The sequence below is a fragment of the Grampus griseus genome (assembly GCF_964374135.1).
Source record: "Grampus griseus genome assembly, chromosome: X".
In the NCBI taxonomy this organism is placed as follows: domain Eukaryota; kingdom Metazoa; phylum Chordata; class Mammalia; order Artiodactyla; family Delphinidae; genus Grampus; species Grampus griseus.
In genome coordinates this window covers 37,924,372-37,941,123 of record NC_138999.1, presented here as the reverse complement: position 1 = coordinate 37,941,123, position 16,752 = coordinate 37,924,372, and positions in this window count along the sequence as shown.

Genomic DNA, 16,752 nt, shown 5'->3' with positions numbered 1-16,752 from the left:
GAGACATACATCCAAATGTTAAGTTTGATTACTTTTAGGAGGGAAAGACTATGTTGAATGTTAGGGGCAAAGTAAAGGGAATAGTCACATTTAATTCTCTATAACTCACATTGTATAAATCTATTATCATAAGATTATATTTGTGTTTGGCTAGTGAATTTTTTAAAAATTAAATTTATGGAGAAGATGGAGATTTAAAATACAAATAAGGTGACCATATGATCTACAAATTTGTCTCCAAGGTTCTTAACGGCCAAAGTAAAAATGGCAACATCCTCAGTTTCATAGGTTGCCTTGTCCACAAGCAGGGGAAATTCCAGTGACTCTGGGGCAACAACATTTTTCCTGGTATTAAGGTTTTGTGGTATAATACAAAATCAATATTTGATTCTTGTCCCATTTCCTGGCACGAAGGTCCTAAAACCCTTGGAATCTCCTGAGTGATAAGAGTGTCTTGTGTATGCTAATGAGATGACTGGGGGCCCCTAGATAGCTTCAGGGGGCTGGTCACCGGAAAGACCAAGCCATGATTAGAGGGTTAGAACTTTCAGGCCCCTCGCCTCCCACCTCTGGGTAAGGGAGAGGGCCAAGACATTGAGTTCATCACCAATGGCCAGTGATTTAGTCAATTATGCCTATGTCATGACACCACCATAAAAACCCCTAAATGACAGGGTCTGGGGAGTTTCCAGGTTGGTGAACATACTGATGTGCTGGGAAGGTGGCTTGGCATAGAAGCTTTGCATCCTTCCTCTCCCCATACCTTGCCCTATACACCTGTTCCATTTGTCTGTTCTGAGTTATAGCCTTTATTATAAACTGGTAATAGAAAATAAAGCACTTTCTTGAGTTCTGTGAGTCACTCTGGCAAATTATTGAACCTGAACTCGGCTATCAAATTTATAAACAGAATATAGTCAGAAGTATGGGTGACAACCTGGGACCTGCAAGTGGCATCTGAAGTGGGGGCCATCTTGTGGGACTGAGCCCTTAACTTGTGGGGTCTGTGCTAACTCTGGGCAATTAGTGTCAGAATTAGATTGAATTGTTGGATAACTAGTTGGTATCAGAGAATCAGAGAACTGGTGTTATAAAATCCCCACATATTTGGTGTCGGGGAAAAAAAAACCTTTGTAGGTATGAATAACCTTTTCATATGTGTCTCTAAGTAGGAGTACTGAGCAATGGATGTGACAATTTCCCAAGATCACACCTATATTAAATGCAATAGCGGAAAAGTTCCAACCTGAAGAAGCAATCTTACAAGGACCAAAGTTCCTCCAGTTAGTACCTTCCTCTCACGAAATAGGATCATTGGTCATCAGGGAAAGGAAGGCCGTTGGAAGGACAGTCAGAGCTGCACAGTCAACCTGGAATAGTGCTAAGCACAAATCCTGATCAAAAAGGAACTTCACTGGTAAAGATAGAACACTGGTCAAGTATCCGCCAGCAACCTCTTTAAACATTCATGCTTTGTAATAAGACCAGGGCTCATTTATCAATAGTCAGCTTCTTTATAGGTCAGGTTGAATAATTGAAATACATATTTATGTTACTCCCTCTCTTTGTTAGTAAGTTCTACTAAGCGCCTTCCAGATAGAGAACTAAGCAGGGAGCAGACAATATTCATACCCTGTCCCAGATTTCTTTGGCCTACCTCAGTTCACCAGGAGCTGCAAATAAACAATTTTCAGCACCTGTTAGCTTCCCAACGTAAGCATCTGTGTCTCTCTTCTTTCCTGGCTGAGGATTTTCTCCAGCATGGAAGCCTGGTCTGCCATACACAGTCACAACATGGAGGTATGGGGGAGTTCATGCCACCTGAGAAGAACTCAACCAATGAGGGATGGGATCTGGGAATAAATGCCCCAGCCCCTCCCCTCCCCTCCCCCAGTTCTTGGGACGTCTATCCCACATGGTTTATCAGAGGTTCCCTGGCAAGGTTAAGTTCTGGTTGCCCACAGTGTTATTAACCTGCTTGGGAACACATACTTTATTAGCTTTCTTCTTTATTTATTATTTTTAATTAATTTTTATTGGAGTATAGTTGATTTACAATGTTGTGTTAATTTCTGCTGTACAGCAAAGTGAATCAGTTATACACATCTCCACTCTTTTTTAGATTCTATTCCCATATAGGTCATCACAGAGTACTGAGTAGAGTTCTCTGTGCTATACAGTAGGTCCTTATTAGTTATCTATTTTATATATAGTAGTGTGTATATGTCAATCCCAATCTCCCAATTTATCCCTCTTCCCCATGCCGCCCCTCTGGTAACCGTAAGTTTGTTTTTTACATCTCTGACTCTATTTCTGTTTTGTAGATAAGTTTATTTGTACCGTTTTTTTCGATTCCACATATAAGCGATATCTGATATTTGTCTCTCTCTGTTTGACTTACTTCACTCAGTAGGACAATCTCTAGGTCCATCTATAGCTTTCTTCTTTTCTTTTGTCACTTCCTCACTTCTGCTTCTTGTGCTCACCTCCCAAATAAAGTATTTGCACACACATCCTCACCTCAGAGTCTGCTTTGAAAGGAGACCAAAGCAAGACAAATCATATTTAGGGCATGTGTCAATTTCTACCTTCTTACTTGAAATAAATTAGAATAAGATAAAATAACTATGTCAAGCTCTTAGGCAGAAGCTATGAGCGTTCTAAGGGTTGAGAAATTTTTTAAGATTTTTTTTAAAAGCTTATGAATCAATATTTGGCTTTGTAGAAAATACACAAAAATCACATTTCTGGTAATCACTGTTATAACCTGACTGTGAAATATGTGTTTTCCCTCTTAACATTTCTCAAATCCAAGTTAAAGATTAAACCCTTTGGAGACCCTTTCATTGAATGAATAAAGAACCTGTCTCCATCATTTCCTTCAATCAATCTTCCTTCTTGTAGATGTGATAATCTTGCAAAAACAAAAAGCAAAGCAAAGTGATTTGTTTAAACATGCCTACCAGGTGATCACTGCCTTAGTTGTCTTTTCAGAAATGGTAGCGGCCCAGAGGATTTTCTGTGCTCTAAGCCTGCAATTAGTTCTGGAGAATAAAGAGAAATTTGCTTTCCTGGGTTATGAGATTTTGAAGCACAATGAGTAATGTATGGGTACATGGCCCTTCTGCTAAGCTTGAGAGACAGCTAAGAAAGAATACACTGTTATTATAAAATCTGTGTTTACTGAAGTAAGGGAGGTTCAGAGAAAAATCAAATGAAAAGATAACAGCCAACATCTGCAAATGTTTTGTTGTAAATGTGATAAAATTATGAAAACTGTCTGCCCCTTGTTCTGCAAATCTCTAGTATGCAAAGCCTGACACTTGCTTCCAAATGAAGAACTTATCTCCAAGGGTTAGAGATACTTCAGTTCACATGTGGCCACAAGGTTTTAATTATGTCTGATTTGTTTTCATCCCCTCACTTGCTTATTGTTTCAAAAATGTCTTTCATTAAAATGCTTTATGCTCCATTCAATACACGATGTAGGTGTTGGTGTTTATGGACAGAATATCTGTTTTGAAGTAAATGCCAAGTTTGATCAAGATCTATTGCAATTGGTTTCTCATAGCTGTTTATATTTCTTTCTGGGAAGGAAAGATTACATTCAGAAATCATGCAAACCTTATTTCAAAGACCCTTATCATTTCCTGGTGCCGCCCTTTCCCTAAAACCAACTACTGTCCTGAAACTACTGTGGTGTTGGGATAATTGAAGCATATGAAGATGCTTTATTCTATCAGAATCTTAAATGTCTTAAAGACTGCAAATTTGGATATTATCATTATATTCAGATCTGATAATGGTTCAGTGTATTATTAGAGATGGAATTTCTTATTTTCTCTGTATCTCTTGTCACAGCCATAAAAGGTGGATAAAACCTATTGCCTTTTCAGTTGTACAAAGTCATTTTTATCATCAGCCATTGAAAGCATTTATTAAGTTTTGATTTATGAATGGAGCCAAGCTTGGCAGACAGAGGCAGATCATAACTTCTTCTGGAAAGTGGTTAATTTCCTTCAATGCATCACTATGATAGGTGGGATCTCTTTATGGCACACACTGATAATTGAATAATAAACATTTATCTGAATGAATAAGCATAATGTTCAGGTGTTTCCATTATGTAGAAATAGTTACTGAATTCATATGGGAATTAGTGAATGAAAAGTCATTTTATGTACATTTTATGTTTGGACATGATAATGGGAAAACTTGTTTACTCATGCAATTAATCCATGAAGGCTTTATTGAGTACTTGGGGTTTTAAAAGCAGTGATGACACTTGGCAGTGATGTGATGCGGCAGAATGGCGCTTTTAACTGAAAATGACAGTGACCGCTCAACTTCTTTAGCTCAGTAAAGTGTTCCTTAGGGTCCAGTGAGTGGCAGGTATACACAGAACAGGGCTTCTAAATGATGAGGGGGCAAACTATTCCAAAGACACTCCTATTTCAATTTGGAAGTGGGTAGAAGACCAAAGTGAAAGAGAATCCTTTAATTCTGATGTCGTTTTCAACAAATTGAATGAACCTGGTAATACTCCTAAATCCTTGGCAATTCCTGCTGTGCAAATTTATTTCAAAATGAACATATAACATCAAACCTATAACAATCAAACGGTTTAAAAATAGGGAGGAAACAACCACACTGGTGTTTTAATGAAATTAATCTAAATTGTAGGCCAAAAGAAAATCTCGTTTTGTTTATGGATTCAAACTCTTTAGGAAAAAGAGCTATTTAAAAAAAATATTTTGACTACCTTAAAATATGACTTTAAGTCACTACTTGTAACAATAAGATTTTTCTAAGTCTTTCCTAGTTACAAGCATTCTGTAAAATTCAAGGGGCATAAAATTCCATTCAAAGAAGGCAAACTGTTTATGTGAGAGGGAAACTAAAAAGCCTTCAGTGGAAACATACAATTTTCAGATAAGAAGAAAAAGTCATGAAAAATGGAGCTTGCACTATATAAAAGGAGTATCATATAATTTTCTTTCTATGTCATGTGTGAAGAAAGGAACAAGAATCTTGAAAAGGCAACGGAAACCTCATCTCTAGTCCCTGTTCTCAAACAGCCTGGACAGGCAGAATAGAGATTTGAGATCAAGACACAGTGTATAGGTAACTTGTCACTAAGTCTTCAAGTCTCTCAGTCACTACTCTTAGTCATCTAAAGGACTGAGTACAAATTGCTGGAAAAGGCTATTGATTATCAAATATTCCATGTCCATTTCTTTTTACTGCCCCTTCTTTTGGTAGGCATTTCTCATAGATTCATGTATCCACCACCACAATCAGAACACATCGCCCCCCCCCCCGAAAATGACCCTCATGCTATCCCTTTATAGTCTCACTCTCCTCCCCCTCCCAGCTTCTGGCATCCACTGATCTGCTTTGTCTTTCCAGAATGTCTTATAATTGGAATCAGGCAGTATGTAACTTTTACAGACTTGCTTTATTCACTTAGCATAATGCCTTTGGGATTCATTGATGTCATTCCATGTTTCAGTAGCTCATTGCTTTTCATTGCTGAGTAGTATTCTATTGCATAGATATGCCACTATTTGTTTATCCATTCACCATTTGAAGAACACGTGTGTTGTTTCTGTTTTGCGGCAATTACAAATAGAGCTGCCAAATACATTCATATACTGGTTTTTGTATGAACATAAGTTTTCATTTCTCTTGGGTAAATATCAAGGAATAAGATAGCTGGATCATATAATTAAGTATATGTTTAACTTTGTAAGAAACTGCCAAACCATTTTCCGGAGTGGCTGTGCCATTTTGTATTCCCACTCGCAATGTATGAGCATTCCAGTTGCTCCACACCTTTGCCAGCAGTTGATATTATCAGTATTTTTTTTTAGCCATTGTAATACATATATAGTAGTGTCTCCTCATGGTTTTAATTTGCATTTACCTAATGGATAAAGATGTTAAACATCTTTTCATGTGCTTATTTGCCATCCTTATATGATCTTTGGTGAAGTGTATGTTCTGGTACTTTGCAACTTAAAAAAATTCATTGAGATAATTGTATATTCACATGTAGTTGTAAAAAAATTATGTGGAGAGATCCTTTGTACCCTTTACCCAATTTCTACTAGTGGTAACAATTTACAAAAGTGTAATATAATATCACAACCAGGATATTGACATTGATACAATCCACCAATCTTATTTAGATTTGTCCAGTTTTACTTATCCTAATTTGTATGTGTATGTATTAAATTCTATACAGTCTTATACCTGTATAGGCTTGTGTATCCATCATCACAGTCGAGATACTGAACAGTTCTGTCACCACAAGGATCCCTCATATTGCCCTTTTATAACTCCACCCACCTCCCTCTTGTGACCCCCTTCCTCAGTCCCAACCCCTGGCAACCACTAATATGTCCTACACTTCTAAAATTTCAGCATTTCAAAATGTTATAGAAATTGAATCATACAGTATATAACCTTTTGGGATTGCTGTCTTATGCTCAGTGTAATCTCCCAGATGTTCATTTGAGTTGTTTTGTGTATCAATGGTTCATTCTTTTTTATTGCTGAGTATGTATATACCACAGTTTGTTTAACCATTCACTCACTGAAGGATATCTGGGATGATTCCAGTCTCTGATTGTCACAAGTAAAAGTGCTATTCATGTACAGGTTTTTGTGTGGCCCTATTTTCATAATTTGGGGATAAATGCTAAAGAGTACAATTTCTGGGTCATGTGGTAGTTGCATGTTCAGTTGTATAAGAAACTGTCAACTGTTTCCCAGAGTGCCTGTAGCATTTGGCATTTCCACCAGCAATTCAGGTAATCCAGTATCTCCACATCCTCACAAGCATTTTGTACTATATCATTTTGTTGTTTTTGTTGTTATTCTGGTAGGTGTATAGTGATATCTCATTTTGGTATTAATTTACATTTCCCTGGCTAACGATGTTGAACATCTTTTCATGTGCTTTTTGCCATCTGTATAAACCTCTTTAGTGAAATGTGTCTTCAAGCCTTTTGTCCATTTTCTAATTGGATTGTTTGTGTTCTTACTGTTGAGTTTGGGTAGTTCTTTATATTCCACATAATAGTCCTTTGTCAGATCAGACATGTGGTTTGCAAATATTTTCTCCCAGTCCGTGGATTGTATTTTCATCCTCTTCATATGGCTTTCACAGGGCAAAAGTTTTTAGTTTATTAATTTTTCCTTTTATGGATCATGCTTTGGTATCAGGTCTAAAAAATTCTTTGTGTAGTACTAGATACCAAAGACTTTCTCCTTTTTTTTCTCTAAAAGTTTTATAGTTTTACATTTAAGTCCATTATCCATTTTAGGTTAATCATTGCATGAGGTGTGAAGTTAGGGCAAGATTCATTTTTTGCTTATGGAGGGCAAACTGCTCCCACGTGTGTTGAAAAGGTTATCCTTCCTCTATTGAACTGCATTTGCACCTTTGTCAAAAATAGATTGATTGTGGGGCTTCCCTGGCAGTCCAGTAGTTAAGAGTCTGTGTTTCCAATGCAGGGGGCGTGGGCCCGATCCTTGGTTGGGGAACTAGAATCCCACATGCCACACTACACGGCCAAAAAGAAAAAAATACTTGATTGATTGTACTTGTGTAGAAGCTATATCTGTGTTCTCTACTCTAATCCATTGATCAATGTGTCTCGCTACCAATACCATACTGTCTTGATTACTGGTGCTATATAAGTAAGCCTTAATATTGGGTAAAGTGAGTTCTCCCACTTTATTCTTCTTTATCAAGATTATTTTAACTATTCTGGGACCTGTGCCTTTCCCTATGAATTTTAGAATAAGCCTATTTCTATTAAAAAAAAAAACTTGCTTGGATTCTGATAGAAATTGTCTTAGCCCCGTATATAAATTAAGAAATAATTGACATCTTTACTGTGCTGAGCCTTCTAATTCATAAATATGGTATGTCCACATATTTAGGTCTTCTTTGATTAGCTTCATCAACATTTTGTAACTGTCAGCATACAGATCCTGTACATGTTTGTCAAATTTATGGGTATGGAGTTGTTTCAAGTATTTCCTTATCATTTTGATGTCTGCAGGGTGTGTAATGATATGCAGTCTTTCATTCCTGATTTAGTTATTTGTGTCTTTTCTCGTTTTTCCTTTGTCAAGTCTTGGTAGAGTTTTTTTCAATTTTATTGATCTTTTCAAAGGACTAGCTTTGTATTTTATTAATTTTTCTCTATTGTTATTCTGTTTTCAGTTTCATTGCTTTTTGTTTTTTATCGTTCTTTCCTTCCTTCTGCTCTTTTTTTTTTTTTTTTTTGCGGTACACGGGCCTCTCACTGTTGTGGCCTCTCCCGTTGCGGAGCACAGGCTCCGGACGCGCAGGCTCAGTGGCCATGGCTCACGGGCCTAGCCACTCTGTGGCATGTGGGATCTTCCCGGACCGGGGCACGAACCCATGTCCCCTGCATCGGCAGGCAGACTCTCAACCACTGCGCCACCAGTGAAGCCCCCTTCTGCTCATTTTGAATTTATTTTTCTCTTTGTTTTTTAGATTCTTGAAGTGGGAATCTTAGATTATTGACTGGAGATGTTTCCCCTTTTCTGATGTACATGTTCAGTGCTATAAATTTCCCTCTTAGCACTGTTTTTGCTATGTCACACAAATTTTGATATGTTGTATTTTCATTTCCATTCAGTACAATGTGCTTTTAAAAATTTCCGCTCAGGTTTATCATTGACCAGCAAATTATTTAGGAGCATGGTTTTTAGTGTGGAATTTTTCTGTTATCTCTCTGATATTGATTTATAGTTTGATTTCATTGTGGTCAGAGACACACTGTATGATTTCAATTCTTTAAATTTATTCAGATTTGTTTAAGGGGCTATGTTGTTTTGCTATCCATTGCCACTTGAAAAGAATGTGGATTCTGCTATTGTTGGGTGGAGTGTTCAATGTCAAATAGATTCTCTTAGTTGACACTGCCTTTGAGTTATTTTATACCCATGCTGATTTTCTGTTTAATTGTTCAATTAGTTGTTGAGAGAAGGATGGTGATGTCTTCTCATCTTTTGGCTGTGCTTATTACTCCTTTCAGTTCTCTCAGCCTTTGTCTTCATGTATTTTGCTGCTGTGTTGTTCGGTGCATGCACATTTTACTTTGTCTTCTTGGTGGCCTGAATTTTTGATAATTATATAGTGTCCCTTTTTGTCTCTGGTCATTTTCTTTACTCTGAAGTTCTTTTTTTCTGAAATTAATGTAGCCACTCCACTTTCTTTTGATTTATGTTAGCATGATATGACAATCTGTCTGTATCATTATATTTGGAGAGTTTCCTGTAGAGAGCATATAGTCATATTTTTTAATCTACCCCACAAATTTCTGTCTTTAATTGGCATATGTAGATCATCTACATTTAATGTAATTATTGAGATGTTAGGGCTCAAATCTGCTGGATGTTTTTTTCTGTTTATTCTGTGTTTTGTTCCTATTTTCTTTTTCCTACCTTCTTGTGGATTACTTGAACCTATTTTATAATTCCATTTTGATTTATCTATAGTGATTTTGAGTGTATCTTTTTGCACAGCATCTTTAGTGGCTGCTCTGCATAACTTAGTCTTCTGATGTTGACATTTTACCAGTTTGAGTGAAGTGTAGAAACCTTGTCTCCCTTTTATGATATGATTGCCTTAAATATTTCCTCCACAGACATCTAGAGCCATATCAGACATTGTTATAATTTTTCCTTCAATCACCAAATGTAATCTAGAAGACTCAAGAGGAGAAGTAAAGTTAATGTATTTACCTATATTTTTTCTTCTTGTGTTTTTTCTTCTTTCTTGGTAATCCAAGATTCTTTCTTTAATGATTTTGTTTCTCTTAATAAAATTTCCTTCAACCATTCCTTTAGGGTAGGTCTGCTGGTGACAAATTCCCTTAGTTTCCCTTCATCTGAGAATGTCTTTATATTTCCTTTGTTCCCGAAGGAATTTTTTACTGGATATAGGATTGTGGGTTTACAGTTCTTTTTAGCACTGGAAAAATGTTGTATCAATTCCTTCTGGCCTCCATGTTTTCTAATGAGAAATCCTGTCATTTGAATTGTTGTCCCAATATAGGGAAGTTGTTTCTGTATCACTGATTTCAAGATTGTTTTTCTGTCTTCGGTTTTCAGAAGTTTGACTATGATATGCCTTTACATGAATTTCTTTGTGGTTCGTGCAGCTTCTTGAACCTATAGATTTATGAATTTTGCCAAATTTGGGAAGTTTTCAGCTATTATTTTACTGTTATTTCATAGTTTTTTAGCCCCACCCTTTTCTCCTCTTTTTCTCGGACTTCGATGGCATAAATGTTAGATCTTATTTTATCTTCCAGTAGGTCTCTGAAAATCTGTTCTTTTTTTTAAAGTCTGTTTTCTGTCTGCTGTTTAGATTGTGTAATTTCTGTTGTTCTCTCTTCAAGTTCAGTAATTCTTCTCCCCTTGCCTTACACTCTGCTCTTGAACCCATGTACTGAGTTTTTGTATTTCTAAGTTCTAAAATTTCTAATTGATTCTTCCTTATATTTTCTATTTCTCTACTTAGACTTGCAATTCTTTTGCTGAGGCTTTCTATTTTTTCATTTTAAGTATATTCATAGGTGTGTTTCAGGTATGTTTATAATTGCTTGTTGAAGCAGTTTCATGATGGCTGCTTTAAAATCTTGGTCAGAGAATTTTAATATCTCTGTCATCTTTGCATTGAAATCTATTGGTTGTCTTTTTTATTCAGTTTGAGATCTTACTGGTTCTTGGAATAAGTGATTTTTTTCTATTGTCACCTAGACATTTTGCGTATTATGTGAGAATCTGGATCTTATATAAGCCTTTTGTTTTAGCTAGCTTCCTCTGATACTTCAGAGAGGAAGGGAGAACACTGCCTCATTACTGTCAGTTGCAGGTAGAAGTCTGGTTTTCCCAGTTAGCCTTGGCTGATACTTGAGGAGGAGAGAACTCATCATTACTGCTGGGCAAACTTCTCACTAGGCCTCCACTGATATCTCCCTGGCTAGGATTGGTAGGAGTGCCTTGTTACTACTCCCCACATGATCTCCATTGACACCGTGGGGTGGGTGGGCCGCCGTCTTACCATTGGGCAGTGTTGTAAATCCCAACTATCCAGTAGGCCTCCTCTGATACCACCTCAGTGGAGTGGAGGAGGGGTGCCTCATTGCTACCAGGTGATGGAGGAAGCCCATGCTTGCTGCATGGTTTCCACTGACTCCATGGTTTGGGGTTGTGGTCACTTGTACTGCTTAGTGTGGATAAAAGTCCCAATTCTGTTCTTGACCTTTTCTGACACCACACCTGCAGGGGGTTGGGTTGCCTCATTACAGTCTGATGTCTAGGCTCCCTCTTAGTCACTGCTGCTATGGATAGAGGTCAGGCCACAGCTTTTTTTCTAGTGATGTTTGGCTGTAGTAGAACAGCTAGTAAAAGTTTTCTCTCTTTCTAGACTGCCTCTTTCCTAGTCCTTAGGCTCGAGAGAGTAGGATTTTTGGTTCTTGTTTTATCTACAACCATTGGCATTTGCTAGTTCTGTTTCTATTTCTTTGACTTCTGCTCTTATCTTTATTATTTCTTGCCTTCTTCTTGCTTTGAGTTTATTTTGCTCTCCTCTTCCTAGTTTCCTGAGGTAGCAACTTATATTATTGAGACTTTTCTCCATTTCTAATGTAAACACTGTTGCTATAAAATTCCCTCTAAGCTCTGCTCTGGATGCATCCCACAAGTTTTGATATCTTATTACCATTCAGTTAAAAATATGTTTCATTTTTTGGAGAATTCCTCTTTGATCATGGATTATTAGGGTTTTTAAAAAAATTTTTTAGGTGTTTAAAGATTTTCCTGTTATCTTTTTCATATTGATTTCTAGTTTAATTCCATTATGAGCTAAGATCATATCATATCTTTTAAGCTTTAAGGTTTGTTTTAGCACCCGGGATCTCATCAATCTTGGAGAATATTCCATCTGTACTTTCCCCACATGAACTCGTAAAGGAAGAGAAATAGTTAAAGATATGTAAGAAAGTAACCAAATCATACTCTAGACATACACTAATACATTTTATTTTTATTTTTTTAAATTAATTTTTATTTGAGTATTGATTTACAGTGTTGTGTTCATTTCTGCTATACAGAAAAATAAGTCAGTTATACATAAACATTTATCCACTCTTTTTTAGATTCTATTCCCATATAGGTCATTACAGAGTATTGAGTAGAGTTCCCTGTGCTATACAGTAGGTCCTTATTAGTTATCTATTTTGTATCTAGTAGTTAATCCCAGTCTCCTAATTTACCACCCCACTTTGCCTTCGGTAACCATAAGTTTATTTTCTACATCTGTGGCTCTATTTCTGTTTTGTAGATAAATTCATTTGTACCATTTTTTTAGATTCCACATACGAGCGATATTATATGATATTTGTCTTTCTCTGTCTGACTTACTTCACTCAGTATGACAATCTCTAGGTACATCCATGTTGCTGCAACTAATAAATTTTATTTAAAACATTTTCCAATGGTAATGCTGTTACATTTGGCTACTTTAAAGAAATTATGCTTATAAACCAAGGAAGAGAACATTTCTAATTAAATGATAGAGCCAAGAGACTGAGCTCTAGGATTTCTTCACAGAAAATGCCTATAGCCTTTGCTTCCAACTAGGTCCCCTGACCATAGCATATCACTACCACCTGGGTACAAATACTGTTTAAAATCATAAAGTGGAAAGTGAATATGATTGTGAATATCACTGTTCTACCCTTCTTGAACATCTTTTTGTGAAAGGAATTTAATTTTTTGTAATATATTTTTGTTGTACAATTAAAGAGGATAGTTACAACATTTTTATGGACTCCAATATATATGTTATAAAACTGTATATTTGCAAGAGTAACTATTGTTATTATGTTATTATTGGTAATTATACCAATAAATTATAAAACAATTTTTACTAAATTGTTAGTAAGCAATTAGTAAACAATTGTTATTGAACAATTCTCAGTCAATTGCAGTAAAACATTGTTTAATTACCCTCCTCAAAGCACAGATAAGCAGCCTTCCTGTTCATTTTAGGAGATAAAGGGCTTCATGTGCCATTTTGGCATTGAATAGTCACTCATAGCAACCAAGCTGTCTTGGTTACTGTTTTGAAAACAGACATGAGTCTCTAATTATGTCACAGTTGATTCCTGTCCAGAAGGCTCTCTGTTATGTCTGCCTCCTTATATACATGTCTTGTTATTTTGGCGAGCAGGAAATAACTTCTTCATGACACAAGGCAACATCAGTCACAACCTTTCCTAAAAACAACTAATGTCAAGAGGAAGAAGAGGAGTACAAAAAGAAAAGGATGCTGCAGAGGCTTTGAGAAGCAGCCTGCTTTTTGATATGTGCCTCTTGTGTGCTGAAGTGTGTTCCCCCAAAATTCGTATATTGAAAACCTAACGCCCAGTACCTCAGAACTCGACCTTATTTGGAGATAGAGTCTTTACAGAGATAAACTTAAAAAGATATCATTAGGGTAGGCCCCAATCCAATATGACTGGTGTCCTTATAAAAAGAAGAAATTTAGACACAGAGACAGACACACATAGAGGGAAGATAATGTGAAGACACAGAGAGATGACAGCCATCTACAAGCCAAGGAGAGAGGCCTGGAACAGATCCTTCCCTCACAGCCCTCAGAAGGAACTGACCCCACTAGAATTTTGATTTCAGACTTGCTTCTAGAACTGTTAGAGAATGAATTTCTGTTATTTAAGCCTCCCAATTTGTGGTACTTTTTTCCAGCAGCCCTCGCAAACTAATACAGTGCCAAAAAACACAAAAGCTACAGCAGTAGGTTTCCAGCCAAATACCATTATGGAAGTGTGGTTCAGCACATTTAGTTTTCTGTGGTCATTTGAGAAAAAGAAGCCACAGAGAAATTGCTGAAAAGATTTCTATGTAGTTTTTCTCCTTCAGAGTTGGATAAGATTGTGAACTGAATGACAACTTACCCATCTGAGATAGTATGCCCTGCAACCCTTTTCCAATGGCAAATGAGAGTCCCTCCGATAATATAACTCCCAGATGTTTTTTCTTATTCTGACCTCTTATGTCTATTCAATAAATTAATCAGTTGAAGTTCAAAGGATTTCCCAAGTTGAATACCTTCAACCTTAAGAAAGGCAATAAGCCCACGCAACTTTTGTGAGACTTGACACGTGTTCCTCACCAAACTTTGTTACACAGGGGTATTTGTTGCTTTAAACAATGGAGAAAGAAGTGCTGAGGATCTCTATATAGCCCATGTCTCTGGGTGAGGATAGAGTTAACTTGTACCTGGACTGGGATAGCTCTATGCTTGTCTCCAGGGTTGCCTGAAAGTCTGGTACTGACCCTTGGTTAAGATAAGGATGAAATGTACTAGCTAAAGATTTATAATGTGCTTCTTGAAGTTCGAAATTCCCTTGGAGACATCCTATACTGGCTTGTCTGCATCAGTTAGGGATCTATAGGTTGATGGTTTGTACCTGGTTTTGCCATTTACACAGTCTGGTTTTAGTTGTGACCAGTGGTATGTTAAAGACCCCTCAGTAAACTAGTATCTTGGCTTCCTTGAAACCAAGATACCTTGCACATATCTTTGTGGTCCATAATTTGAATGCAAAGCACATCTTCTGTAACTGAGAGAACTCTAGGAGGTGCTCCTGGACATATCAAACCCCTCAATGACTGACTATACTTTCTTTCTCCTGCTATACTTATCTTTATTAAAGCCTTAGGTGTGAAATGTTGTACATCCTTTCAGTTGTCTGGCCCTGTGTGATTGTTATACTCTTGAACCCTAGACTCAAGGCTGAGACTTTGCACCCCTCTTAAAATTTACCTTAAAAGGTAAAGCAAACCCTAGTCCTGGAGACCAAATATTGCACAGAAACTGACGAAGCAGTAGAGGCCCCAGTCTTTGTTGAGTTTTAAGGCAAACTCAAGGCCTGGATAAGAGGCCGTAAAGATGTCTGTGGAATCCTGGATCTTGGTTCTAGATATAAGTGGAGAGAAATTGAAGAGGAGCATAGGCGTAGAATAGATATTACTGGGTCATCAGATCCCACCTCTGTCAGGAATAAAACTCTGGTTGGCGGAGGAGGGGGGGTGGTTGAGCCTGCAGGTGAAATTAAAATGGGGTCTGACAGCGGTTTCTTCTGGTTCACATGACTTCTGTTCTAGAGACTGTCTCTGGGGCCAAAAACATTATGGAATATAAGGGAATAAAAGCCAAAAACATTATAGAATATAAGGGAATAAAAGCTACAGCATAATGAAAATTGCACAATTAAATCAAGGTCATATGCCAAAGACACACACATTCTAAATAGCCATTAAATCTACTGCCTTCCATAACCTATTTGTTTCGAGTGTTGTAGGGTTAAATTAGGCAGAGACAGCTTTATATTCCTGGCACTATAAAGGCTATAAATAGAATCTCTCTCATAAAGCATATGTGAATAGAGGAGTTAGTTATGAAGTATAAGAGAAGAACAGAAACATTTACACACAGAAAAAAAGCCTTGTAACTGTAATCAGAATAAAGAAAGGGAATAAGCACCAAGAGAATGTCTAACATTAGAGAAATGGTTTAATAAATTATGGTACATCAAAAGGATAGAATATTATGTAGGCATTAAAATGATAATTAAGATTATGTAGAAACATAAACAAGATGTTAGATATAATGCTAAGTAAAACCAGGAGAATACAAAGTGGCATATAAATATATGAGAGAGCTGAAGGCAATATATTAAAACAGTGGATTATCATAACTGGGAGTGGACCATTTGGTTTTTTTGCTTTTTTAAAAAACTTTTTTAACATCTTTATTGGAGTATAATTGCTTTACAACTGTGTGTTAGTTTCTACTTTATAGCAAAGTGAATCAGCTATACATATACATATATCCCCATATCTCCTCCCTCTTGCATCTCCCTCCCACCCTCCCTATCCCGCCTCTCTAGGTGGTCACAAAGCACCGAGCTGATCTCCCTGTGCTATGTGGCTGCTTCCCACTAGCTATCTATTTTACGTTTGGTAGTGTATATATGTCCATGCCACTCTCTCACTTTGTCCCAGCTTACCCTTCTCCCTCCCTGTGTCCTCAAGTCCATTCTCTATGGCTGCGTCTTTATTCCTGTCCTGCCCCTAGGTTCTTCAGAACCATTTTTTTTTTTACATCTTTATTGGAGTATGATTGCTTTAAAATGGTGTGTTAGTTTCTGCTTTATAACAAAGTGAATCAGTTATACATATACATATGTTCCCATATCTCTTCCCTCTTGCGTCTCCCTCCCTCCCACCCTCCCTATCCCACCCCTCTAGGTGGTCACAAAGCACCGAGCTGATCTCCCTGTGCTATGCACTGCTTCCCACTAGCTAGCTATTTTATGTTTGGTAGTGTATATATGTCCATGCCACTCTCTCACTTTGTCACAGCTTACCCTACCCCTCCCCATATCCTCAAGTCCATTCTCTAGTAGGTTTGTGTCTTTGTTCCTGTCTTACCCCTAGGTTCTTCATGATATTTTTTTCTTAAATTCCATATATATGTAGTAGCATACGGTATTTGTCTTTCTCTTTCTGACTTCACTCTGTATGACAGACTCTGCGTCCATCCACCTCATTACAAATAGCTCAATTTCGTTTCTTTTTATGGCTGAGTAATATTCCATTGTATATATGTGC